At 47.2% G+C, this 25,266-nt stretch overlaps 4 non-coding genes across 4 annotated transcripts; 2 read left to right on the top strand and 2 right to left on the bottom strand.

Moving 5' to 3' along the window:
- The first annotated feature begins 353 nt into the window (after window positions 1-353).
- Window positions 354-426, top strand: trnak-uuu (transfer RNA lysine (anticodon UUU)). The gene has a single exon. It is a non-coding gene; the product is annotated as a tRNA-Lys (tRNA).
- Window positions 427-12,357: 11,931 nt separating this feature from the next.
- On the bottom strand, window positions 12,358-12,429 carry trnaw-cca (transfer RNA tryptophan (anticodon CCA)). The gene has a single exon. It is a non-coding gene; the product is annotated as a tRNA-Trp (tRNA).
- A 6,767-nt stretch (window positions 12,430-19,196) lies between these two features.
- On the top strand, window positions 19,197-19,269 carry trnak-cuu (transfer RNA lysine (anticodon CUU)). The gene has a single exon. It is a non-coding gene; the product is annotated as a tRNA-Lys (tRNA).
- A 1,979-nt stretch (window positions 19,270-21,248) lies between these two features.
- On the bottom strand, window positions 21,249-21,322 carry trnan-auu (transfer RNA asparagine (anticodon AUU)). The gene has a single exon. It is a non-coding gene; the product is annotated as a tRNA-Asn (tRNA).
- Between the last annotated feature and the right edge of the window lie 3,944 nt (window positions 21,323-25,266).

Here is a 25,266-nt window from a genome sequence, read left to right as displayed (position 1 = left end):
TGAAGGTCAACTAAAACACAAAAACGGAAGCTTGTGATAAACTTCAGGCTCATATTTCAGTAGAGAACCAAGCAGAATACAGAATGTACAGAGAAGGACGATCAAAGGAGGAGGAAGTAGAATCAGCAGAAAAACAGGATATTCGCCCATAGTACTTATCTGAGGAAGGACACACTTGCCTTGGAGGTGGTGCAACAGAGGTTCAACAGATTGATTCCTGGGATGAGAGTGCTGTCCTATGATGAGAGATTGTGTAGAATATGCCGATTCTCTCTTGGGTTTCGAAGAATCGGAGGTGATCTCGTTGAAACGGACAATATTCTGAAGGGGATTGACAGGGTAGATGTTGAGAAGCCTGGCTAGCTCAGTTGGTAGAGCATGAGACTTTTAATCTCAGGATCGTGGGTTTGAGCCCCATGTTCGTCGATGACAGTTCCTTAAAACTTATGTTGCTTTCACGGGAAAACATCATTACTGAACCCATTTTCTTCTTTTGCACAATGAAAGAAATGCGAACTGAGGGAGAGCTGATAATTTAATTATCTGTTCTGTGCTCTGCATAAGAACACAAGAACCAGGAGCAGGACTCGGCCATTTGGCCCTTCGAGCCTGCCTTCTTTTGCACTGAAACAAATTATAACCGTGAGTTTAAATTAGAAGTGCGGGATATTTGCAGGGCACCTTTCAATGCTTCACAAAACCATTCCTTTCGCTACAGCCACCCGGGATCGTTTCCCGGTTTGGGAAGTAACTTTGATATCACCGTTTGTAATTGAAGTGGAGTAATTTTATTGTGTTCGATGGATGTCCCAAAGCACTTCAGAGTGGTGTCAAAACAAATGAGTTTGCAATTAAAAACACTGAATGTAAGGAGTGAGATTTGAACCCACACCTCCAGAAGATACTGCGACCTGAACACAGCGCCTGAGACCGCTCGGCCATCCTGACTATTTGATGCTTCACTTACAAGTTATTAATCAGGAAAGTTTCAGACCAAGCGCTTGTTCAGTGTTGCTGCAAGGTCCAGTGACCGGGATATCCTCTCCCCGGGGGTTTTCCTGAGCCTGTGATCGGTGCACGGGGAGGTTTGGCCCGGGTCCGAGGTAGCTTGCATCCCAGGGATGGACAATAACCCTCTGAGCTCTGGAACTGGGGAAGAGCGAATAATTAATAAGCTGTTTGTGGGTTTCAAATGCAACTTAGATCTGATGGAAGAAACCGATAGTGTTGTTTCACAGAATGAAAGAAATGCAAACAGGGACAATCGAAATTTCAATAACTGAACTTTAATAATTAGTGAAACTTTAACTTTTGATGAAGTTTTATCCCCGATCTGATTTTACACACTCTGTATTTCAGTAGATTAGTTTTAAAATGTTCATTGCTCATGCGACAATGTACCCTGGACTGCTTTTGTTCAATTTTATTGCAGACAAGTTTTTGCTTCACAAATTATGTTTCCGCCCAGGCTCGAAACAGAGACCTTTCGCGTGTGAGGCAAACATGATAACCGCTACACTACGGAAACTGCTGCTTAGCTCAGTGCCCAGAGAGAAGTGTTCAGCAACAAGCTGAAATGCTCAATCCCTCTCTCTGCAAAAAGTTCCATTCACAAACAATTCTCTGACCTGAACTGCACCAAACAACTATATTCTCCTTTCAAAGTAATTAAACTCCCCAATTTCCACATCTACAATTTTAAGGACAAGGACTGAAAGCGCTTTGCGATCAGAAAATTGGCGGAAACCCCTGTGATTAATGACAGGGCTTTTGATGGTTGATTTCCGTACACACCTTGTGTTATGTATTTAACCCTTGGCCACCTGTATCACACCACCACCAGAGGGCTGACCTGTTGGAGTCCCAAGGGAATCCAGCATCCATTGGCAGCACGGTACATACGTACTCTGGAGTCTTATTAAAGGAGCTAATGTCACACTTACTCATTGTTCACAGTACTCAATTTCATTCTTTATTATGAGCGTATCAATTGGCGACGAGACAACGAACAGCCACGCGAAAATGCAAGTAACAGTTGGTACTACTTGATAACAGCACAGCTGGCAATGGTTGCGGAATATATTCGTGCAGCCAAAACGCACAATGACAACCTGGAACTGCACGGCATCGAATCCTCAGGGAAAAACAATTAAAGGCTTTTTCCCTGAATAGGCTACGATCCACCCACCTTGCAGTTAATAGCTGAACGCACTGATCCATTGCACCACAGCGACTGATAGATGCACATATTGCAAGAAATCCCTGTGATATCTTCACAGAACACAGCACACACAGCTTCCTAACATGCAGGCTGCTCTCTCGGAACTCTCCGGAAAGAGCCTGTTCTGTTTAATGATTAACTAAACAGTTGCAGTACACAATACACAGTGTGGAGCAACAAGCATTACATGCTTACAGACATTACAATCCCAAACTAGGGTGTCAGTCAGTTAAAGCTTCAGATTGCTCTGACCGGGATGGAACTTGTTCACTCTCAGTTATACTTTTCCCAAATAAAGGGTGGGACATTCGTTGTGGATGTGTGGAAGCAGTCTGGTCCCGCATATTGCAGACACTTCCATGTCATCACCAACCAGCTCTCCCACAACCGGTGTGATCTACCTTCCAGCCTTCCGGTGCCTTGTCGGTGACAAAGTATTCTGATTGTCCCGAAGCCGGTATCCTTTGTCATCAATAGGGTTTTAAGTTGTTTCAGTAATTTTTACCTGCTGGACAGTCGAGGCACAAATTGTAGAGTGGAAAACTTGCGTGGACCCCGGTTTTCTAGTGGTTGATTTTCCTGGTTGGGTCCGTCGGTCGCGGTGGTCCGGTTGATGCCAGTTACCAAGTCAGTTGGTATTGATGTTCCACTGATTGGTTTTTTGAAGTTCTTTTCTCCGATGTCGTGATGTCTCTACCTGTGTTATCTCGCCGTGTGCTCTCGATCTTGATCTTGTTGTTCCAAAGTAATGGTCAGAAAAATAGGTTGCTCTTGGTACGATAGGCCCCCAGTTATACTCTGAGAGGCTGCTTAATCTTCGTGCCAAATCTAACGTTTCTTTTGCTTAAGTTTTGCTGCCCATTGATTTAAGTGGTCTTCTTTGTATAAGTTTTGGCGGACTAGCTAAGTGAGACTTGATTAAATGTTTTAATCTGGTGTTGATAGACTTTGGGATGGTGACACTCCTTCTTTATGAACTGATGAACTCTTGTCCAGTATAATAGCACTGCTTTGGCTTCGGGAAGTCTGAGCTGAGCCAGATACTTCTATACATATTGAAAAGGTGTTTGGAATATGGATGTGACATTTGGGTACTGTGGGTAGGGTGGATAATATTTCTTCCGTGGTCGATTGTTTAAATGCTAATGTTTTCTGGGAGCCTGACTATGGTTGAAGGGCTCCCCTAGACAAACTGATTAGCTACAATAGCCAAACTCTAAATCCCACCCCTCTGTCACTGCAGCTTTTCCGACAGGCCCAAACATGCCTTTTAAAATCCCAAACTTGGTTAAGAATTGTAGATTTCCTCCATATGCTTTTTAGAATCCCAAACTTTATGTTTAATAGTCCTAAATCGAATTTCCTTTTCATTGAGTCCAAACACTGGGGGGTTTCCATGAATTTTGGAATCTACATTGGCAGTCCCTCGGAATCGAGGAAGACTTGCTTCCAATCCTAAAGTGAGTTCTTTGGTGGCTGAACAGTCCAATACTAGAGCCACAGACCCTATCACAGGTGGGACAGATAGCCGTTGAGGGAAGGGATGGGTGGGACAGGTTTGCCGAACGCTCTTTCTGCTGTCTACACTTGATTTCTGCATGCACTCGGCGATGAGACTCGAGGTGCTCAGCACCCTCTCGGATGCACTTTCTCCACTTAGGGTGGTCTTGGGTCAGGGACTCCTAGGTGTCAGTGGGGATGTTGCACTTTATCAGGGAGGCTTTGAGTGTGTCCTTGTAGAGTTTCTGCTGCCCACTTTGGCTCGTTTGCCATGAAGGAGTTCCGAGTAGAGCATTTGCTTTGGGACTCTCGTGTCTGGCATGTGGACTATGTGGCCTGCCCAGCGGAGCTGATCGAGTGTGGTCAGTGCTTCAAAGCTGGGGATGTTAGCCTGAATAAGGCTGTTGAAGTTGGTGTGTCTGTCCTCCGAGGGGATTTGTAGGATCTTGCGGAGACATCGTTGGTGATATTTCTTCAGCAACTTGAGGTGTCGACTGTACATGGTCCATGTCTCTGAGCCTTACAGGAGGGCAAGTATTACAACAGCCCTGTAGACCATGGCAGTTTTGAGGGCCTGGTCTTCAAACACTCTTTTCCTCAGGTGGCCGAAGGCTGCACTGGCGCATGGAGGCCGTGTTGAATCTCGTCGTCGATGCCTGCTCTTCTTGATAGGAGGCTCCCGAGATATGGGAAGTGGTCCATGGTGTCCAGGGCCGCGCCGTGGATCTTGATGACTGGGGGTAGTGCTGTGCGGTGAGGACAGGCTGGTGGAGGACCTTTGTCTTACGGATGTTTAGCGTAAGGCTCATGCTTTCATACGCCTCAGTAAATACGTCGACTATGTCCTGGAATTCAGCATCTGCATGTGCGCGGACGCAGGCCTTGACGAGGCCTCACCTGGAATATTGTGTACAGTTTTGGTCTCCGAATCTGAGGAAGGACATTCTTGCTATTGAGGGAGTGCAGCGAAGGTTCACCAGAATGATTCCCGGGAGGGCAGGACTGACATGTAAAGAAAGACTGGATCAACTAGACTATTCTTCACTGGAATTTAGAAGAATGAGAAGGGATCGCAGAGAAACATATACAGGTCTGATGGGATTGGACAGGTGAGAGGCAGGAAATATGTTCCCGATGTTGGCGAAGTCCAGAACCAGTGGTCACAGTCTAACGACAAGGGGTAAGCCATTTAGGACCGAGATGAGGAGAAACTTCTTCACTCAGAGAATTCTGAACCTGTGGACTTCTCTAGCACAGAAAGTTGTTGAGGCCAGTTCATTAGATATATTCAAAAAGGAGTTAAATGTGGCCATTACGGCGAAAGGTATCAAGGGTATGGAGTGCAAGCAGGAAAGGGATACTGAGGTGAATGATCAGTCATGATCATATTGAATGGTGGTGCAGGCTCGAAGGGCCGAATGGCCTAATACTGCACCTGTTTTCGATGTTTTTATGTTTCTATGTTTCTATGCAAAGCACAGAAAAAAATGGTTGAAGTATCGACTCTGCCTCAGTTAGCATTTCTTTCATTGTGCAAAAGAAGGTGACGGGTTAATTAATGATGCAATCCCGTCAAAGCAACACAAAAGTTTAACAATAAAACATACGGTGACTGGCAGTTGAGCACTGCTTCTGACACCCGGTGGGAATGGCCGGGGATTTTAAAGCCCTTTGTATTGTGAAACCTTCATATAGTCAAACATTTCCGATGTGCTGTATCGACCTCGTGGTGCAACGGTAGTGCGTCTGACTCCAGATCAGGTCGAGGTCACTGTTCTTCAGGGTAATTCGGGAATTAATATTTTCTTTGCTGTTTGGCAATAACCAGACCCTTGCTCCATGGTCTGTCTCACTGTTTCCCAGGTGTCAGACAGAGATACACCTGCTGCCCTCATTTATTTCATGTGACAGGACACAAAAGTTCAAAATCAACCTGCAGTTGGCCACATATTGCCCTAAATAGTCAGGATGGCCGAGCGGTCCAAGGTTCTGTGTTTAGGTCGCAGTCTCCTCTGGAGATGTGGGTTCACATCACACTTCTGACACTTCCTGTTTTTAATCATTAAGCGAAACTCATTGTTTGACACCACGACCAACGCCTAAAAAGTGGGATTTTGCAGTCCACCTGCTCGCTTAACACTTCCGTCTGACCTGGTGCTGAAAGTGGAGATGTTTCTGCAGTGTCGCGGTTAACATATTCGCCTCACACGCGAAAGCTCACCGGGCGGGAATATTTTCTGGAGCTTTCTCCTCATGCATGCTCAGGGGCGAGTTTGTTCTCCTGTGAAATGTCAAAAGATCATAAGCATGTAAGGATTAGGGGCCAGAGTAGCCATTCGTCCCCTCGAGCCTAGTACACCATTCAAGAAGATCCTGGCAGATCCTCGACAGCAAGTTTAAACATCTGGGGCGGAGCTGTAATCAACGATAAAAAGGTGCATTTTGCAGAAGCCCAGTAGATCATGAGATTCTAAATCTCAGGGTCAGAGGTGCGAGCCCAGGTTTGCTGATTATTTTTCATTGAATTATATAATCAGAAGTTTACAGCATGGAAGGAGGCCATTTCAGCCCATCTTGACCGTGCCGGCCAATAACAGGCTCTCCAGCCTAATCCCACTTTCCAGCTCTCGGTCCATAACCCTGCAGGTTACAACACTTCAGGTGCACATCCAAGCACTTTTTAAATGTGGTGAGAGTTTCTGCCTCTCCCACCCTTTCAGGCAGTGAGTTCCAGACCCCCACAACCCTCTGCATGAAGAAATTTCCCCTCAAATCCCCCCTTAACATTCTACCAATAACTTAAAATTTATGCCCCATGGTTGTTGACCCCTCTGCTAAGGGAAATGGGCCCATTCTTTCCACTATATCAAGGCCCCTCATAATTGTATACACTTCAATGATGCCTCCCATTAGCCCACTTTGTTCCAAGAAAAACAACCCCAGCCTATCCAATCTGTCCTCATAGCTAAGATTCTCCACTCCCGATAACATCCTCGAAATCTCCTCTGTAAGTCTCCAGTGCAATCACAGTCTTCTTCCTGTACAGTGGTGACGAGAACTGCACGCAGTACTCCAGCTGTGGCCTAACCAGTATTTTATATTCAAGCAGAATCCACAAGCTATCTTATTCTATGCCTCGGCTAAAAAAGGCCAGCATTCTTTTTGTCTTCTTAACCAGCTAATCCACCTTGCCTACTACCTTAAGGGATCTGTGGACATGCACTCCCAGGTCGCTTTGTTCCTCTACAATTCTCAATGTCCTACCATTTAATGTTTAATCTCTTTCTATTGTGTCTAAGCACTCAAGTAATGACTCCATGAGGCAAGGTATTGTAATGAAATGTGGTGACCTTAGTGCATTTATTGCAGTTCCTGAGTGAGGGTACAGGATGGTGAGCTCCGTTTTATACCTGGTTACCTGTCGTGTACCGGTGATCCCGAGGTCTCCACCAGTTGCACTCTCTGATGGTACAGGCATAGTGTATACAGTGTGAAGGTACATCCAGTAGTCTTATGTAACTGTACATTGAGTGTACAGGGAGTATACTTCTATTATACAGACACAACATCACTCTCCCCGAAGTCTTGTGCCACTTGCCTTTGCATTGTGTGCTCTGGCCCGAGACTTGAGTGCCCAAAGCTCTTGCACCTTGTCAATGCTTTGGCTTGGCTCTCTCCCTGTGGACCCCAAAGTCCTTATTACCACGACATTGGGAAATGGTCATTATTGGATGGTTGGAGGTTGCAGTGGGAGTTGAGTGGGTTCTGGGTGTGATCCATGTGTGTCCATGGCTACATACATCTATTCCCCCCCCCGTCACCCCCCCCCCATACATAGACCATGTGTGTGGCTCAACACCTGCATGTGCAGACCTGTACAGACAGAAAGAACAAAAAAACATAGGATTAGTTACATCACTGTTTGGGTTCTGCAGTAGTGGAACAAGTACATTTTACAGGTAAGGTACATACGTGGTGTCACAGACTTGCCCCTGGGTTGTGTAGGTGCAGGTGGGTGAGGACACTAGTTCCAGAGTATCCAGACTGCGTCCAGGTTGTCTGATGGCGGCGCTGTGTCCCCTGCCAGCTGTGTGGGCTCAGATCGCTCACCTGGCTGAGTCTCAGAGCCTTTGCCGTTGCACCGTGATGGGCAGAGCCACAGGAGTGTGTGGCCTCCCTGTCCTCCTTTGAAGGGTGCGGTGTCTCCCTGCTGCTCTTCAGCGATAGTGGGAGCCTGGTCATCCCAGGTCCTGTTGGGCGGGCAGGAGGGTGCTATCCGCTCGCTCCCAGTACTGGCCCTGGTGGCCAGTGAGGTGGAGCCGATCGGGGGCAGGGTACCGGTCGTGGTGCCTTTGCCGTCTGCTGATCACTGGCCCTGCAGCTGGTATGCTCCCTCTGTGTGTGGCCACACTTCCTGGGGTATCACATTGGTCCCGGAGGGGCAGGCTGAATGGTCGCTGGACCTGGGTGCTGACGGGAGGTTGCCATTGGTTTTGTCGGCATGCTTGTAAATCCCAGCATCGCACGTCATCACTTCGTTTACTCTCACAATACATTGGTTCTGACCGCAATTGCCTGACTTATCATGATTAGTTACATTTACAAACTTTAAATTTTGAGTTACATCTTTTACATTTGTATCACCATCATCGCTGTATAAAGAGTGGAACTGTCCCTTTAATTGTGATGGGTTGCCGGTCTCCTTTAAGAGGGTCTTTCAATCTTTACCCCAATCCGGTTCGCCGCTCGGCATCACGTGTTGCTCCCTTGTGGTCTGGCTGCCGCCATCTTGACTTCAGGCCCTTCACCTCGTGGTTCGGACGCCATCTTCTTTCTCTCCATGAGGTAGGCTGCGGTGATCCTTTTCTCCCCAGGTTCTGCCACGGAAGCCAGGAAGTTATCTTCTGCGTGAAATTTCTTCTCTGGAGTCCTGCCACTGGAGCCTGGAAGGTGAGGTCTGGTTGTTTGGGCTGGATCATCTCGCCGTTGAGTTGAGCGGTCTGTGTCGTTACCTCACAGTCGAGTTGGGTGGTTGGTTTTTCAGGTGTTGTGCTGGATCCAACTTCGAGGCCATGAGGGATGTCGATCGCTGGAGGTTGGAGCTATTCCCAGCTCAAGTGATCTTTTTCATCCACCTTCTTCCTAATAGCTTTGGACTATCCCCAGCAATGATCCACAAAGGTAACCTGTGCATCTCGCCGCCATGGGACACCTGGACATCCACGCTGCCTACGACTGGGATGTATCGTTTGTGTAGGTGAGCAGTTTCACTTCGATCGGGATCATTTTAGGTCGTTCGATTGGATTGTCCCAGAGTTTCTCAAAGGCTGCCTGATTCATCAGTGACTGGCTCGCCCCTGTGTCCACCTCCATCGTGACTGGAACATAGTTGACTTCAACTTCCATTTTCACCGGGGAACTCTCGGTGGTGCAGGTAAACACTCCGTACACCTCATCGTCGCTGGACTCCGGATGATCAGCCAACTCTCGATCGACTCGGTGAGTACAATTTCTCTTGCATATTCGCTGGAGGTGGCCCTTCATGTTACAGCCTTTGCAAGTATAGTCTTTATAGCGGCACTGGTGGGCCCTGTGATTTCCTCCACAGCGCCAGCATGGGGTTGGCCGGTTGGCCCCATGTGGCGGACTCAGGATTGTGGGACTCGGGGTTCTGTTCTTTCTTCCCTGAGAGAGACTGCTAGCAGCAGCCCTGCCTCTAAAAGGCACCTTTCGGTTCACAGCACTTGCCGGGTTAGAGTCCTGGGGGTGAGACATCCACTTCGAATCGCAGGCCGAGTTCATGAACGCCTGGCTCACATTAATTGCCTTCTGCAGGGTGACCGTGGTGTCCGCAGAGAGCAGCCTATGGAGAAGGCCCTCGTGACCAATTCCAATAACAAAGATGTCCCTTCGTGCTTCGGTGAGGTGATCGCTAAAATCACATGGTGCAGCCAATCATCTCATGTCTGCAGCATATTTTGCGATTTCCAGGCCTTCGGATCCACCGGTGGGGAGAGAACCGGTGTCTGGCTGTGAGGATGATCTCTTTAGGTTTGAGCTGTTCCTGTACCAGCGTTATGAGCTCCACATATGTTATTGTCTTCTCTGGGACTAGCAGGTCCCTGACAAGGCTATAGACGGTGGGCCCACAACTGCTGAGCAGGATAGCTCTGCACTTATCAGCCAGCGAGGTCGGGTCGTCTCCCCCCATGTCATTCGCAATAAAGAAGTGTTCGAGCCTTTCCACAAAGGCCTCCCAATCTTCCCCATTGGCGAGTTGTTCAAACGTGCCAAGGTTAGCCATTGTCACATGGAAATTCGTATTCTCGTCACAAGTTATTGTATCTGTAAGCACTCAAGTAATGACTCCACGAGGTAAGGTATTGTACTTGAACTGTGGTGACCTTAGTCCACTTATTGCAGCTCCTGAGTGAGGGTACAGTACTGTGAGCCCCCTTTTATACCTGGTTACCTGTCGTGTACAGGCGACCCCGAGGTCTCCACCAGTTGCACCCTCTGGTGGTACAAGCACAGTGCATACAGTGTGAAGATACATCCAGTGGTCTTATGTAACTGTACATTGAGTGTACAGGGTGTATACTTATTTTATACATGCACAACAAAGATCATCGGTTAATTAATGGTGTTTTCCCGTGAAAGCAGGATAAAATTTATCAATGATTTAATTTCTGCATTCAGAAAGATATGGGTTAATCACTGATAGTCAGCATGGATTTGTTCAGGGAATGTCTTGTCTGACTCACTTGATTGAATTTTTTGAGGAGGTAACCAAGTGGATTGATGAGGGCAGTGCGTATGATGTAGTGTATAAGGATTTTAGCAAAGCTTTCGCCAAGTTCCCACATGGAAGACTGGTCACAAAAGTAAAAGGCCATGGGACCAGGGCAAAGTGGCAAGTTGGATCCAAAATTGGCTCAGAGGCAGGAAGCAAAGTGTAATGTTTGATGGGAGTGTTTGGGACTGGAAGGATGGTTCCAGTGGGGTTCCATAGGGCTCAGTGCTAGGTCCCTGGCTTTTCGTGGCAACATCAATGATCAAAACTTAAATATAAAACGTTTTCAGGTGATACTAATTTAATCCAGAGAAGTGTGAGGCTGTGCATTTGGGGAGGGCAAACAAGGAAAGAAACACACATTAAATGGTCCGACATTCAGAAGTGTGGAACAAAAAAGGGACCTTGGAGTGCATGTCCACAGATCCCTGAAGGTAGCAGGCCAGTTGGATAAGGTGGGTCAAAAGGCGCATGGAATGCTTACCTTTATTGGCTGAGGCATGGGATAGAAGAGCAGGTTGGTTATGCTTGACATGTATAAAACACTGGTAAGGCCACAGCTGGAGTATTGCATGTAGTTCTGGTCACTGTATTACAGGAATTATGTGATTGTACGAGAGGGTACAGAGGAGATTTACGAGGATGTTGCCAGGCGTGGAGAATCTTAGCTATGAGGACAGATTGGATCGGCTGGGTTTGTTTTCATTGGAACAGAGGAGGCTGAGGGGAGACAACATTGAGATGTATAGAATTATGAGGTGCCGAGATATAGTGGATAGCAGAGGGGTCAACAATCAGGGGGCATCTATTTAAAGTAATTGGGAGAAGGTTTAAAGAAGATTTGAAGGTAAAATTCTTCATGCAGAGGTTTGTGGGGGTCAGGAACTCGCTGCCTAAAAGAATGGCGGAGGCAGATACCACATGTAAAAATATTTGGATGTGCACCTGAAGTGCCGTAACCTGCAGGGTTATGGACCCAGAGCTGGAAAGTGGGATGAAGCTGGATCGCCTCTTGTTGTCCGGGGCGGAAGTGATGTGACGAAATGGCCTCCTTATGTGCTGCAAACTTCTATCATTCTATAATTCTATGAAAAATGTAAATGTCCAATGTGGGTGTCGAAACTACGACCCTGAGATTTAAAGTCTTATCTTCCACTGACTGAGCTCGCCAGGCTTCTGCCAAACATACCGTTCTCTCACTGATTGCAGACAGGCGCCTGTTGGCTCCGCCCCAGATGTTTAAACTTGCTGTCAAGGAACTGCCAGGATCTTCTTGAATTGTGGACCAGGCTCGAGGGGCTGAATGGCGTACTCCGGCCCCTAATTCTTACATGCTTATCATCTCATGAATTTTTCACAGGAGAACAAACTCGCCCCTGAGCATGCATGAGGAGAAAGCTACAGAAAATATTCCCGCCCGGTGAGCTTTCGCGTGTGAGGCGAACGTGTTAACCGCTACACTGCAGAAACATCTCCACTTTCAGCACCCGGTCAGATGGAAATGTTAAGCGAGCAGGTGAACTGCAGAATCCCAGTTTTAAGGAGTTGGTCGTGGTATCAAACAATGAGTTTCGCTTAATCATTAAAAATAAGAAATGTCAGAAGTTGGATTCAAACCCACACCTCCAGATAAAACTGCGATCTAATCACAGCACCTTGGACCGCTCGGCGGTGTGTGTGGCCACCTGCAGTTTGATTTTGAACTTTTGTGTCCTGTCACATGAAGTAAATGAGGACAGCAGGCGTATCTCTGCCTGACACCGGGGAATCAGTGAGACAGACCTTGGAGCAAGGGTCTGGTTGTTGCCAAACAGCAAAGAAAATATTAATTCTGAAAGAACAGTGACCCCGACGTGATTTGAACACGCAACCTTCTGAGCTGGAGTCAGACGCACTACCGTTGCGCCACGAGGCCTACACAATGTGTTTGAGATGTTCCTCTACATGAAGCTTTCACAACACAAGGGGCTTTAAAATCCCCGCCCATTCCCACCAGGTGTCAGAAGCAACGCTCACCTCCCAGTCACCGGATGTTTTTTTCAAAACTTTTGTGTTGCTTTCACGGAAAAGCATCATTAATTAACCCGTCACCTTCATTTGCACAATGAAAGAAATGCTAACTGAGGGACAGTCGATACTTCAATCATTTGTCCTGTGCTTTGGGGAGCGGGCAGGGAAGTGGACCTGAGTCCATGATCGCATCGGCCATGAACGTATTAAATGTCGGAGCAGGCTCGAGGGGAAAATGACCGACTCCTGCTCCTATTTCTTTTGTTCTTATGTTCTTCAGCATGTTAACCCATTTTACACACTGTATTGCCGATGTCACCAGCAATCTGGGGCAACTTTTGTCAAATTTAACAGCACCGGTTATTCCTTCCGTGCAGAGAAAATAGAATCAGTGGTGAAGATAAAATCCCACGGTGCTCATTTTCAGATTCAACGCAGTAGGATTTCAAATAAAGTGAAAGAATTTTACAGTGAAAAGATTTGGAAGTTTTATTTGTATTTGTATCTTTAATTAAACGTTGTGGCATCTGACTCCAGTTCATGCCACTGCTGAATAAGAAAGGAGGGTCTGACGTTGACCAGACTGCACTGACCCTGATATTTGTGAGCTCATCCTTTCTATTCAGTGGTTTCTCGCCCTTTGATGGGCTGCAGTGTAGCGGATATCACGTTGGCCTCACATGCGAAAGGTCCCCGGTGGATCCGTTTTCTCTCACTGAAAGTTATCTATTTATTGGTTAAATCAAGAGCAATTCAGGAATAAGGGAGCCTTTTTACCAGGAGAATAAATAGCAAATAAAAACAGCAAATGCTGGAAATCTCAACAGGTCAGGCAGCATTTTCCAGGAGCCTAAACTCTCCTCCGATTGTTCCTTTTTCGCAAGTTTAAACAAAATGTTTCTACCCAGAATCAAACCGGGTACTTTTCACATATAAATAAATGTGATAACCACTGCACTACAGAAACCTCTGGCACAACAGCCCCAACAGAGGGGAGCTGACCAGTGAGCTCCCTCTGTGCTGATCGGGAATGTATTGGCTCACGTTAAACAACTTCTGTCCCACACTGAAAGTTCTCAATCCTTCTCCTCCACTGCCCTTTACAGAAATATCACGGTTCACCCAGCCACCGTGTTCACTTCCACATCCTCACAGTGGGGCCACAGAGGCTCCTACCGTCTCCCCGCTATCAGTGAACTCGCCCAGTTTACTAAATTAAACCCCGAACACGTGCCTGGCAAAGGGCAGGAGAAGCCAGATATTCTGTAAGCTCGGTCTATCGCAGAAATTACTGGTATTCATGGTGAATACAGCAATTATTAATCTTCTCACAGACCTCAATTATTTTTATGCGATGAATTGATCGAGAATTGAAACCAGTTAAGTGCACCGGATCTTAACCCCTCGACCACCAGGGAACGGTTATGATACATGTAGATATATTTATATATATTTATATATGAACCTGAATATCAACGGCTAGCTGCCTCGGCCTCATGGCGAACAGCAGAGCGTCTAACTTTGAGTGAGAGAAATTGTTCCACAGTTATACCCATTTCATCTTTTGTTTACTTTCAAACGCTAGAAACTGAGACATGGGGAATAAATAGGGAAATAAAAGCACAGGGTTAAAGACAAGAGGAAGAGAGAAGGGGAAATATACTGTCCCAACCCAGAACTAATGCAGAAACCCCTCTGCTGCGCTCGGGGTGGCCACCCACAGCCTGGATACACTAACGGGAGAACACCATCGGCAGGTCGGGACCATAAAAGGAACGGCGAGCGGCCCTGGGAGCAGCTTGGAGGTCCCGGGAGACGACTCCAGGGAGCAGTGCGAGCCGGTGCAGGAGGGCGGCGGCAGCGAAGAGTGATGTCATCAAGGTCCAGGTCGGTGATTGGAGCGTGGGCAGATACAGCACGACTGGCGAGATCGGGGCGAAGGAGCGGCGAGAGACTGTAGAGGGATGTGATCGGGGCCCAGCGGAGACATGATTTTTGGGCCAGGGGCCCAGGGTTAGCACGGCCCAGCCCACACTGTGCACTAGGTCCGTGCAGCAGAGCTGGTCGCCTGTCGTCTTGGATAACCCTTGCCCCTGGACCAAGACCTCGCTCTGTCAAGCCCGTATGATGGCTGGGGTGCAACGGCCACCACACATTAGAAAAATCCACGCACAGGCATCTTCCACCCTTTGGGATGTAGTTCGGGTCGTTCATTGAAACACCTGTGGACTCATCCTTTTTTGGCGTGGAAGCAAGTCATCCTCATTTCGAGGGACCGCCTATGATGAAGATGATGATGGATACATTAACGTCCCGACAGCTCATTGACTGCAGGAGTTGGACCGTGCGGCGCTTCAGAAGACATGTCGAAAAGGCAAAGTCACTGATTCCGTCTCATATGCTCCTCCGATCAAGAACAGCAACACACACTAAAAATGCTTCAATAATGGTTACATCTTATCTCCACATTTGCTAAGCAGGTGGTTTGTTGGTCTCGGGGTATGATTCTTGCTTTGTGGTTGTTACTTCAAATTTGCAGAAAAATTCTCGTTTCAAATCACAAACCAGCCTTGAGTTTGCGTTGAAATTTTGCAAAGAAGGACTTGCATTTCTGCAGCGTCTGTCAGGAACTCATGATGACCCAAACTGCTTTACAGCCGTTGAGTTGCCTTTGAAATGTTGTCATGTGAGGAAAGATGTTCCCAAATCACCTCACACGCACCTCAACTCTTTGCAAACGAGTTCATAGAATCAAAGAAGTTTGCATCACGGAAGGAAGCCATTTCGGCCCAACGTGTCTGTGCCGGCCAACAAGAGGCTCTCCAGCCTAATCCCACTTTCCAGCTCGAGGTCCATAGCCCTGCAGGTTACGGCACTTTCGGTGCACATCCAAGCACTTTTTAAATGTGGTGAGGGTTTCTGCCTCTCCCACCCTTTCAAGCAGTGAGTTCCAGACACCCACAACCCGCTGGGTGAAGAAATTTCCCCTCTAAACTTTCGACCAATTACTTTAAATTTATGCCTCCTTGTTGTTGATCCCTCTGCTAAGGGAAATAGGTCCTTTCTATCCACTATATCTAGGCCCCTCATAATTTTATACAACTCAATGAGGTCTCCCCTCAGGCTCTGTTCCATGGAAACCAAATCCAGCCTATCTAATCTGTCCTCAAGGCGAAGATTCTCCACTCCCGGCAACATCCTCATAAATCTGCTCTGCACCATCTTCAGTGCAATCATGTCCTTCCTGTAATATGGCGACCAGAACTGCACGCAGTACTCCAGCTGTGACCTAACCTGCCCCACCGACCCCATCTCTTGTATTCTATGCCTCGGCTAATAAAGGCAAGCATTCCATATTTCTTCTCAACCACATTAGCTACCTGGCCTGCTACTTTCAGTGATCTGTGGACATGCACTCACTGGATTCTGGGGAGGACCCAGCAGATTGGAAAACTGCAAATGTAATGCCACTATTTAAAAAAGGAGGCAGACAAAAATCCGGAAACTATAGACCAGTTAGCGTAACATCTGTGGTTGTGCAAATGTTGGAATCCATTATTAAAGAAGCATTAGCAGGACATAGAAACATTGAAACATAGAAAATAGGTGCAGGAGTAGGCCATTCGGCCCTTCGAGCCTGCACCACAATTCAATAAGATCATGGATGATCATTCAGCTCAGTACCCCTTTCCTGCTTTCTCTCCATACCCCTTGATCACTTCAGCCATAAGGGCCACATCTAACTCCCTCTTGAATATATCTAACAAACTGGCGTCAACACCTCTGCGGCAGAGAATTCCACAGGTTAACAACTCGCTGAGCGAAGAAGTTTCTCCTCATCTCAGACCTAAATGGCTTACCCCTTACCCCTTAGATTATGACCCCTGGTTCTGGATTTCCCCAACATCGGGACCTGTCCAGTCCCGTCAGAATTTTATATGTTTCCATGAGATCCCCTCTCATTCGTCCAAACTCCAGTGATCTCTCGATCCCTTGATTCCCCGAGACTCGAAAAATCTATCTAACGCAGCCTTGAATATATTCAGAGACTCAGCATCCACAGGCCTGTGGGGCAGAGAATTCCAAAGATTCATATCCCTCTGAGTGAAGAAATTCCTCCTCATCTCTGTCTTAAATGGCCGACCCCTTAACCTGAGACTGCGACCCTGGTTCTAGACACTCCAGCTCGGGGAAAACAACCCTCACCATCTACCCTGTCAATCCCCTTCAGAATATTGTGTGTTTCAATGAGATCACCTCTCATTCTTCTAAACTCCGGAGAGTATCGGCCCATTCTACACAATCTCTCAGCTTAAGACAGTCCTCCCACCCCAGGAATCAATCTGGTGAACTTCTGTTGTACCACCTCCCAGGCAATTATTTCGTTCCTCAAATAAGGAGACCAAAACTGTGCGCAGTACTCCAGGTGTGGTCTCACCAGGGCCCTGTACAATTGTAGCAAGACTTCCTTACTCTTGTACTGTCGGCTATATATTAGGTACTATGGGGCGAGTGCCCTGTTTTTTTTGCTGATTCGATGGTTGTATAAAAAGTTATTAAAATTTGACAGTTGCTCGGCAAACATATTTGTATTTCCTTCAGTGTACTCCTTACTCTTTAAGAGCTAGATTTTCCCCAAGCAGTTTTGTCGGCGCACTGACCTCAAGCGCACCGACTTTGCGCGCTGGAAACGGCGCGGGGAAAAACTCGCCCCATCCTGGCCGCTGTGTCCAGTCCCCGGAGTCCTGGCGTGGTGTCGATGGTGAAGTGGAGGGCGGAGCCAAATGCCTGCGCCGAAAACACTGCCGGCAACTTCGCGCATGGGCAGTAGGGAGAGAAAACTTGGCACTCGGCCATTTCTAAACAGTGTCAAACCCGATGAAAAGCACAGCAGCTTCTCAGCTTCTCCGGTCGCTCGGCGGGCTCTTCCCCCGTCCCTCCCCGATAAAACGCTCAGCTCCAGCAGCTGCAACTTCTCCGGTCCACAAGCTCACACTTCTCCGGTGTGTCTTCCCTCCCCTATCCCAGGGATATAGGGACACAGTGTAATGGAGCCAAGTTTGCTGATGATACAAAGATGGGTGGGAAAGTAAATTGTGATACAGCAAAGAAAATCTCAATTCCGGAAGAACAATATGGAAAATTACAGTGACCCCGACGTGATATAAACACGCAGCCTTCTGATCTGGAGTCAGACACACGACCGTTACACCACGAGGTCTACAGTGCAGAGTGCCTATGTTTGTAGACATGAAGGTTCCTGGAACACAGTTTCATTTACCCTGCATTGGTGCAATGAAAGGGCTTCAAAATCCCCGGCCACTCCCACCGTGGGTCAGACAGCATCAGAAGCAGTGCCCACCTGTCACTCACCCTCTCACGCCCGCTTTCATCACCTGCTGCCCGCGGACTGCAGAAAATCCAGTTCATCATCATCATAGGCAGTCCCTCGAAGCGAGGATGACTTTCTTCCACGCCAAAAAAGGATGAGTTCACAGGTGTTTCAATGATGGACCTAATATTCCAGGTCCCGAACTGTATGTTGACGGGTGGAAGATGCCTGTGCGTGGATTTTTTTAACGTGTGGTGACCGTTGCACCCCAGCCATCACACGGACTTGACAGAGCTAGGTCTTGGTCCAGTGGCAAGGGTTATCCAAGACGACTGGAGACCAGCACTGATGCACAGACCCAGTGCCCACACATATCGCAGTGTGGGCTGGTCCGTGCTGCCACTGGGCCCCTGGCCCTGAACTCACGCCGCCCCTGGGCCTCGATCACATTCCTCCCTAGTCTCTCGCTGCTCCAGCTGTACCTGCCCACGCTCCAATCACCGACCTGGACTTTGATGACATCACTCTTCGCTGCCGTCGCCCTCCTGCACCAGCTCGCGCTGTACCTTGCCGTGGTACACCACCACGCTGCTCCCAGGACGCCGCTCACCGCTCCATTTATGGCCCCAACCTGCCGCTGGTGTTCTCACACAGGTCGGGGCCTCCACGCTGCTCCCAGCAAATCCAGTTACACCCCGTGTCACCGCACAATTCTCAGCTGTGATTGTAATCTGACTATATATAAAGCTGTCACAGAGGCTGCAAGCAGTGTTCCCTGGTCGTCCAGTGGTTAGGATTTGGTGCTGTCACTGCCGTGGTCTGGGTTTGATTCCCGGTCAGAGAAAGCATTTTTACAAAGCAAGCTGACAAATATATTTCAAGTCTGTGAGATCCTGAATAATTGTTATCATCATTAATCCACCCACATGATTTGCACACTGAAGGAAATACAAATATGTTTGCTGAGTGACTGTTGATTTTTTATAACTTTTTATACAACCGTAGAATCAGCAGAAAAACAGGATATTCGGCCCGTAGCACCTAATATTCCGCCCATAGTACAAGAGTAAGGAAGTCTTGCTCCAATTGTGCAGGGCCCTGGTGAGACCACACCTGGAGTACTGCGCACAGTTTTGGTCTCCTTATCTGAGGAAGGATATACTTGCCTGGGAGGTGGTACAACGGAGGTTCACCAGATTGATTCCTGGGATGAGAGGACTGTCCTATGGTGAGAGATTGTGTAGAATATGCCGATACTTGCTGGAGTTTCGAAGAATGAGAGGTGATCTCATTGAAACAGACAATATTCTGAAGGGGATTGACAGAGTAACTGCTGAGAAGCCCGGCTAGCTCAGTCGGTAGAGCATGAGACTCTTAATCTCAGGGTCGTGGGTTCGAGCCCCACGTTGGGCGTTTACTTTTCATTAAACTTTTATGTTGCTTTCGCGGGTAAATATCATTAATGAACCCATGATCTTCTTTTGCACAATGATAAAAATGCGAACTGAGGGAGAGTTGATAATTTAATCAAATATTGAAAGCAGTGCCTCAGACCGCTCGGCCGTCCTTACTGTTAGATGCTCCAGTTACAAGTTATTACTCTGGAAAGTTTCAGACTGGGCGCTTGTTCAGGGATGCTGGAAGGCCCAGTGGCCGGGATACCCTCTCTCCCGGGGTTTTCCTGAGCCTGTGCTCGGTGCACGGGGAGCTTTGGCCCGGGTCTGAGGTTGCTTGTATCCCAGAGATGGACAATAACTCTCTGAGCTCTGGAACTGGGGAAAAGCGAATAATTAATGAGATGTTTGCGGGATTCAAATGCAGCTTAGTTCCGCTGGTGTAAATCGATAGTGTTGTTTCACAGAATGAAAGAAATGCGGACAGGGACAGTCAAAACTTCAATAAGTGAACTTTAATAATTCATGAAACTTTTATCCTTGATGAAGTTTTATCCCCGATCTGATTTTACACAATCTGTATTTGAGGAGACTGGTTTAAATGTGCATTGCTCATGCAACAATGTATCCAAAACAGCTTTTATTTAATTTTATTGCAGACAAGTTTTTGTTTGAGAAATAATGTTTCTGCGCAGGCTTGAACCGGGAACTTTTCACGTGTGAGGGAAATGTGATCGCCTCCACACGACAGAAATTGCTGCTGAGCTCAGTGCCCAAAGGGAAGTGTTCAGGAACAAGCTGGAATGCTCAATCCCTCTCTCTGCAAAAAGTTCCTTTCACAAACATTTCTCTGACCAGAACGGCACCAAACAACAATGTCCTCCTTTTAAAGTCATTAAACTCCCCAATTTCTGCGTCTGCAATTTTAAGGACAAGGACTGAAAGCGCTTTGCGATCAGAAAATTGCAGGAAACCCCTGTGGCTAATGACAGGGCTTTTGATGGTTGATTTCTGTACACATCTTGTGTTATGTATTTAACCCATGACAACCTGTACACACCACCACCAGAGGGCCTACCTGTCGGAGTCCCAAGGGATCCCAGTATCCCTTGGGAGCACAGTATGTTAGCAGGCCACCCATGAGGTACCTGTACTCTGGAGTATTATTAAAGGAGCTAAGGTCACACTTTCTCATTATTCACAATACTAAGTTTCATCCTTTATTATGAGCGTATCAATTGGCGACGAGCCAATGAACAACCACGCAAAAATGCAAGGAACATTTGGTATCCTGGAGAAGTGGACGATTGCGAAGCCTTTGTGGAGATACTCGACCAATACTTCGTGGCCAACGAGCTGGAAGGGGACGAGAACGCTGCCAAATGAAGGGCGATCCTCCTTCCCGTCTGTGGGGCAGCAACCAATGGCCTCATGAAGAATCTTCTCGCTCTGGTGACACCAACAACTAAATCCTATGAAGAATGTGTACGCTGGTCTGCGAGCATCTAAATCCGAAAGAAAGCGATCTGATGGCGAGGTATCGGTTCTACACGTGCCAACGGTCGGAGGGCCAGGAAGTGGCGCGCTATGTCGCCGAATTAAGGCGCCTCGCAGGACATTGCGAATTTGAGGGATTCCTAGAACAAATGCTGAGAGACATTTTCGTGCTTGGCATTGGCCATGAGATAATTCTTCGCAAACTGTTGATTCTCAGAATCTGAGCAAAGCCATAACGATAGGTCAGACAATTTCCACCAGTTCCTTTAAACACAATTACGTAATTTATTTCTCATGGACTGGATGGAGGACCATGGTCCATGTAAAAAATTGTTATCGTTTTCCATGAACTAAATGTTCATAAAAGTGTGGGAGTGGGAACTCTCTGGATAACAGCACAGCTGGCAATGTTTGCGGAATATATTCGTGCAGCCGAAACGCACAATGACAACCTGGAATTGTGCGGCACCGAATCCTCGGGAACAAAACAGTTAAAGGCATCGTCCCTGGGTGGGCTCGAACCACCAACTTTTCAGTTAATAGCTGAATGTGCTAACCCATTGCGCCACAGAGACTAACTTAAATGTAAATTGTAAGACATCCCAAACCAGGGTGTCAGTCAGTTAAAGCTTCAGATTGCTCCGACCGGGATGGAACTTGTTGTACTTTTCCCAAATAAAGGGTGGGACATTCATTGTGGATGCGTGGAATTAGTCTGGTCGCGCACACTGCAGACACTTCCATGTCACCACCAACCAGCGCTCCCGCAACCGGTGTGATCTACCTTCCAGCCTTCCGGTGCCTTGTCTGTGACAAAGTATACTGATTGTCTCGAAGCAAGTCGTTGGTTTCAATTACTATTCAGATCCTGACTGCAGATATTCCTGTGATTAAACCTGAACAAAAGGATTACAGGGACAGTTGGATTCATCATTTCTTTGCTTGGTGAAATTTCAAAGATTGAAAGTGACGTACATCAACCCCAAACCTCGTCACCTCGTCGCTAACTGCCACACGCTGCTCCCGTAAGATGGAAGCCCAGTTGCTGTTTCAAGCTTGAATACAGGTACAAGCAGAACTCATTCAATGAAAGTCCAAGTCCCTTAGGCACCTGATTATTTGCACCGAACTCCTTCGCAAAGAGTTAAGGTTCGTGTGGGGTGCTTTGGGCACATGTTTCCCCACACTACAACACTTCAAACAACTCAACGACTGAAAAGCGCTTTGGGGCATCATGAGTTCCTGAAAGGTGTTGCAGAAATGCAAGTCCTTCTTTGCAAAAGTTCTATGTAATTTCAAAATTCGCAGCAGAATAATGTGTTCGCCCAATCACGTCGGGGTCACTGTTCTTTCAAAATTAATTTTTTCTTTGCTGTTTGGCAATAACCAGACCCTTGATCCAAGGTCTGTCTCACTGTTTCCCCGGTGTCAGGCAGAGATACGCCTGATGTCCTCATTTACTTCATGTGACAGGACACAAAAGTTCAAAATCAAACTGCAGGTGGCCACACATAATATTGAGCAGTCAGGATGGCCGAGCGGTCGAACTTGCTGCATTCAGGTTGCAGTCTGCTTTGAAAGAGTGGGTTCCGTAGTGTAGTGGTCATCACATTCGCTTAACACCCAAAAGGTTCCCGTTTAAAACAAGCTGATAACGTGCTCCATTAAATATGAGAAGCATTGAATAATGTGCATTTCTGGTTCAGTATTAACAAAGCACAATGTCTCCCAGCCCTGCTATATTTGTTGAATACTCTGTACAGTTCGGAACACATTCAAACTCTACAGTTTCCAGCCCTGACGGTGCAGAAAGCCCCTCTCAAAGCTATACATTCCAGCTGCTTTCAGTTGAGTTGTGAGAGATTATTGACGCATCCTGCAGCTGAGAAAAGGAATGTTGTGTGAGAGGGGTCATCAAACGAGGCCATGTGGGTTGAATTCAAGAACAAAAAAGGGGCGATCACACGACTGGGAATGCACTATAGACTCCCAGGCAGTTAGAGGGAAATAGAAGAACAAATATATGGGCAGAATGTTGAGAAGTGCAAAACCTATAGAGCTGTAAAAGTGGAGGATTTTAACTCCCCGAATATTAACTGGGAAAATGATAGTGTGAATGGTACAGATGGTGGAGAATTCCTAAAATGCATTCAGGAGAACTTCTTTATCCAGTATGTAACAAACCCATCAAGGTAGGGGCGGTTCTGGACTGGGTCTTGTGATCGAAGAGGGGCAGGTATAAGGGGTATCAGTGGGAGAGCATTTACTCAGTAAGGTTTAGGGTAGTTATGGAAAAGGACAAAGGGGACCAGGAATAAAAGTTCTCAATTGGAGTAAAGCCAATGTTGCTGAGCTGAGATTGAATTTCGCCAAAGTGGACGGAGAACGGGTACTTGCTGGTAAATCAGTTTCAGAGCAGTGGGAGGCATTCAAGGAGGAGATCCTGAGGGTACAGAGCAAGTATGTCCCCTTAAAACAAAGGTGGGACGAACAAATCTAGAGCTCCCGGGATGTCAGGGGACATACAGGGAAAGTTAACGAAAAAAAGGGAAGCTGATGACAGATACCAATAACTCAATACTGCAGAAACTCTCGAGGTGCAGAGGTGCAATTAAAAAATATATCAGGAAAGCAAAGAGAGAGCATGAGAGAATGTTGGCAATTAAATCTGGGAAAACCCAAAGATGTTTTATAAATACATTAAGAGCACGATGATAACAAGATAAAGAATGGGGCCTATTAGAGTCCATAAAGGGAATCTGTACGCGGAGGCGGAAGACTTGGGTAGGATTCTTTGTGAATATTTTGCATCTGTTTTCACAAAAGTGAGGGGCGATGTGGACTTTGCAATGAGGGTGGAGAAATGTGAAATATTAGATGAAATAAACATGGTGAGAGAGGAAGTATTGGTGGTCGAGATGCTTTGAAAGTGGATAAATCCCCAGGTCAGAATGAAATGTATCCCAGGCTGATAAGAGCATCAAAAGAGGAAATAGCAGAGGCTCTGACCACCATTGTCCAATCCTCACTGGCTACAGGTGCAGGGCCAGAGGATTGGAGCACTGCTAACGTTGTACCTTTGTTTAAAAAGGGAGAAACGGATTGAGTAAATACAGGCTGGCCAGCCGAACCTTTTACAATTATTTGTAAAAATCCTGAGGGACAGGATAAATCTTCATTTGGAAAGACATGGATTAATCAAGGATAGTCAACATGAATTTGTCAAGGGAAGGTCTGACTAAGTTGATTGCATTTTTCGAGGAGGTAACCAGGAGGGTTGATGAGGGCAGTGGTATGATGTAATGTATATGCACTTTAGCAAAGCTTTTGATAAGGTCGCACTTGGCAGACTGGTTACGAATGTAAAAGCCCATGGGATGCAAGGGCAAAGTGGCAAGTTGGGTCCAAAATTTGTTCAGAGGCAGGAATCAAAGCGTAATGGTTGATGGGTGATTTTGTGATCCAGTGGGGTTCCGCAGGGCTCACTGCTGGGTCCCTTGCTTTTTGTGGTATACATCAATGACTTGGACTGAAATGTAGAGGGTACGAGTAAGAAGTTTGCAGATGACACTAAAATAGGCTGAGTGGTTGATAATGAAGAAGAAAGTGGCGGACTACAGGAAGATAACAATGGACGTCTCAAGGCGCTTTGCAGCCAATGAAGTACTTTTTGAAGTGCGGTCATTCTTGTAGTGTGGGAGACACAGCCGCCAATTTGCACACGGCAGGCTCCTATAGGCAGCAGTGTGATGATGACCAGATCATCTGTCTCTGTGATGTTGATTGAGGGATAAATATTGACCAGGACACGAATCCTGGCCACATTGATCCTCCCACCACTTCACACTGTTCTCCGAGGGACCAGCGCGATGATACTAAAACAACAAGCGAAGTTGATAAGCTATCCATGCAGTCCATCGGAATCCAGCCACACCACCTTATACCACGGGCAACATCTCTCCATGGATTCTGGAATCTGGATCAACAAACCATAATCACATCTTATAAGTGATTCAGGGAGGTGCTTCAAGTTTTATTCCATATATGTTAACAGTTTTATGTTAACCCTGGTCGTCTTTTTGGAGCGTGAGCAAGAACATCGGCAGGGCCCAGGTACAGAGGAGTGGGAAGGTCGGGGCGGATGAGCGGCGAGTGTTTCTGGCGAGATGCGGTGAATGTTTATGGTGGAAGAGCGGTGACAGATCGTGGAGGAGTCTGACAGATGAGGGGACAATGCCCAGAAGAGCCGAGGGCCCAGGGGCAGCACGGGCCCAGCCCACACTGCGATATGTGTGGGCACTGGGTCCATGCAGCAGAGCTGGTCTCCTGTCGTCTTGGTTAACCCTTTCCACTGGACCAAGACCCATCTCTGTCAAGCCCGTGTGGTGGCTGATGTGCAACGGTCACCCCGCGTTAAAAAAATCCACACAAAGGCATCTTCCACCCACTCAATTGGATTCAGGACCGGAACATCGGGTCCTTCATCGAAACACCTGTGAACTCATCGAGGGACCGCCTA

Source organism: Pristiophorus japonicus, unplaced genomic scaffold (genome assembly GCF_044704955.1).
Source record: "Pristiophorus japonicus isolate sPriJap1 unplaced genomic scaffold, sPriJap1.hap1 HAP1_SCAFFOLD_219, whole genome shotgun sequence".
NCBI lineage: Eukaryota > Metazoa > Chordata > Chondrichthyes > Pristiophoridae > Pristiophorus > Pristiophorus japonicus.
This window is presented reverse-complemented; position numbering and strand designations above follow the sequence as displayed.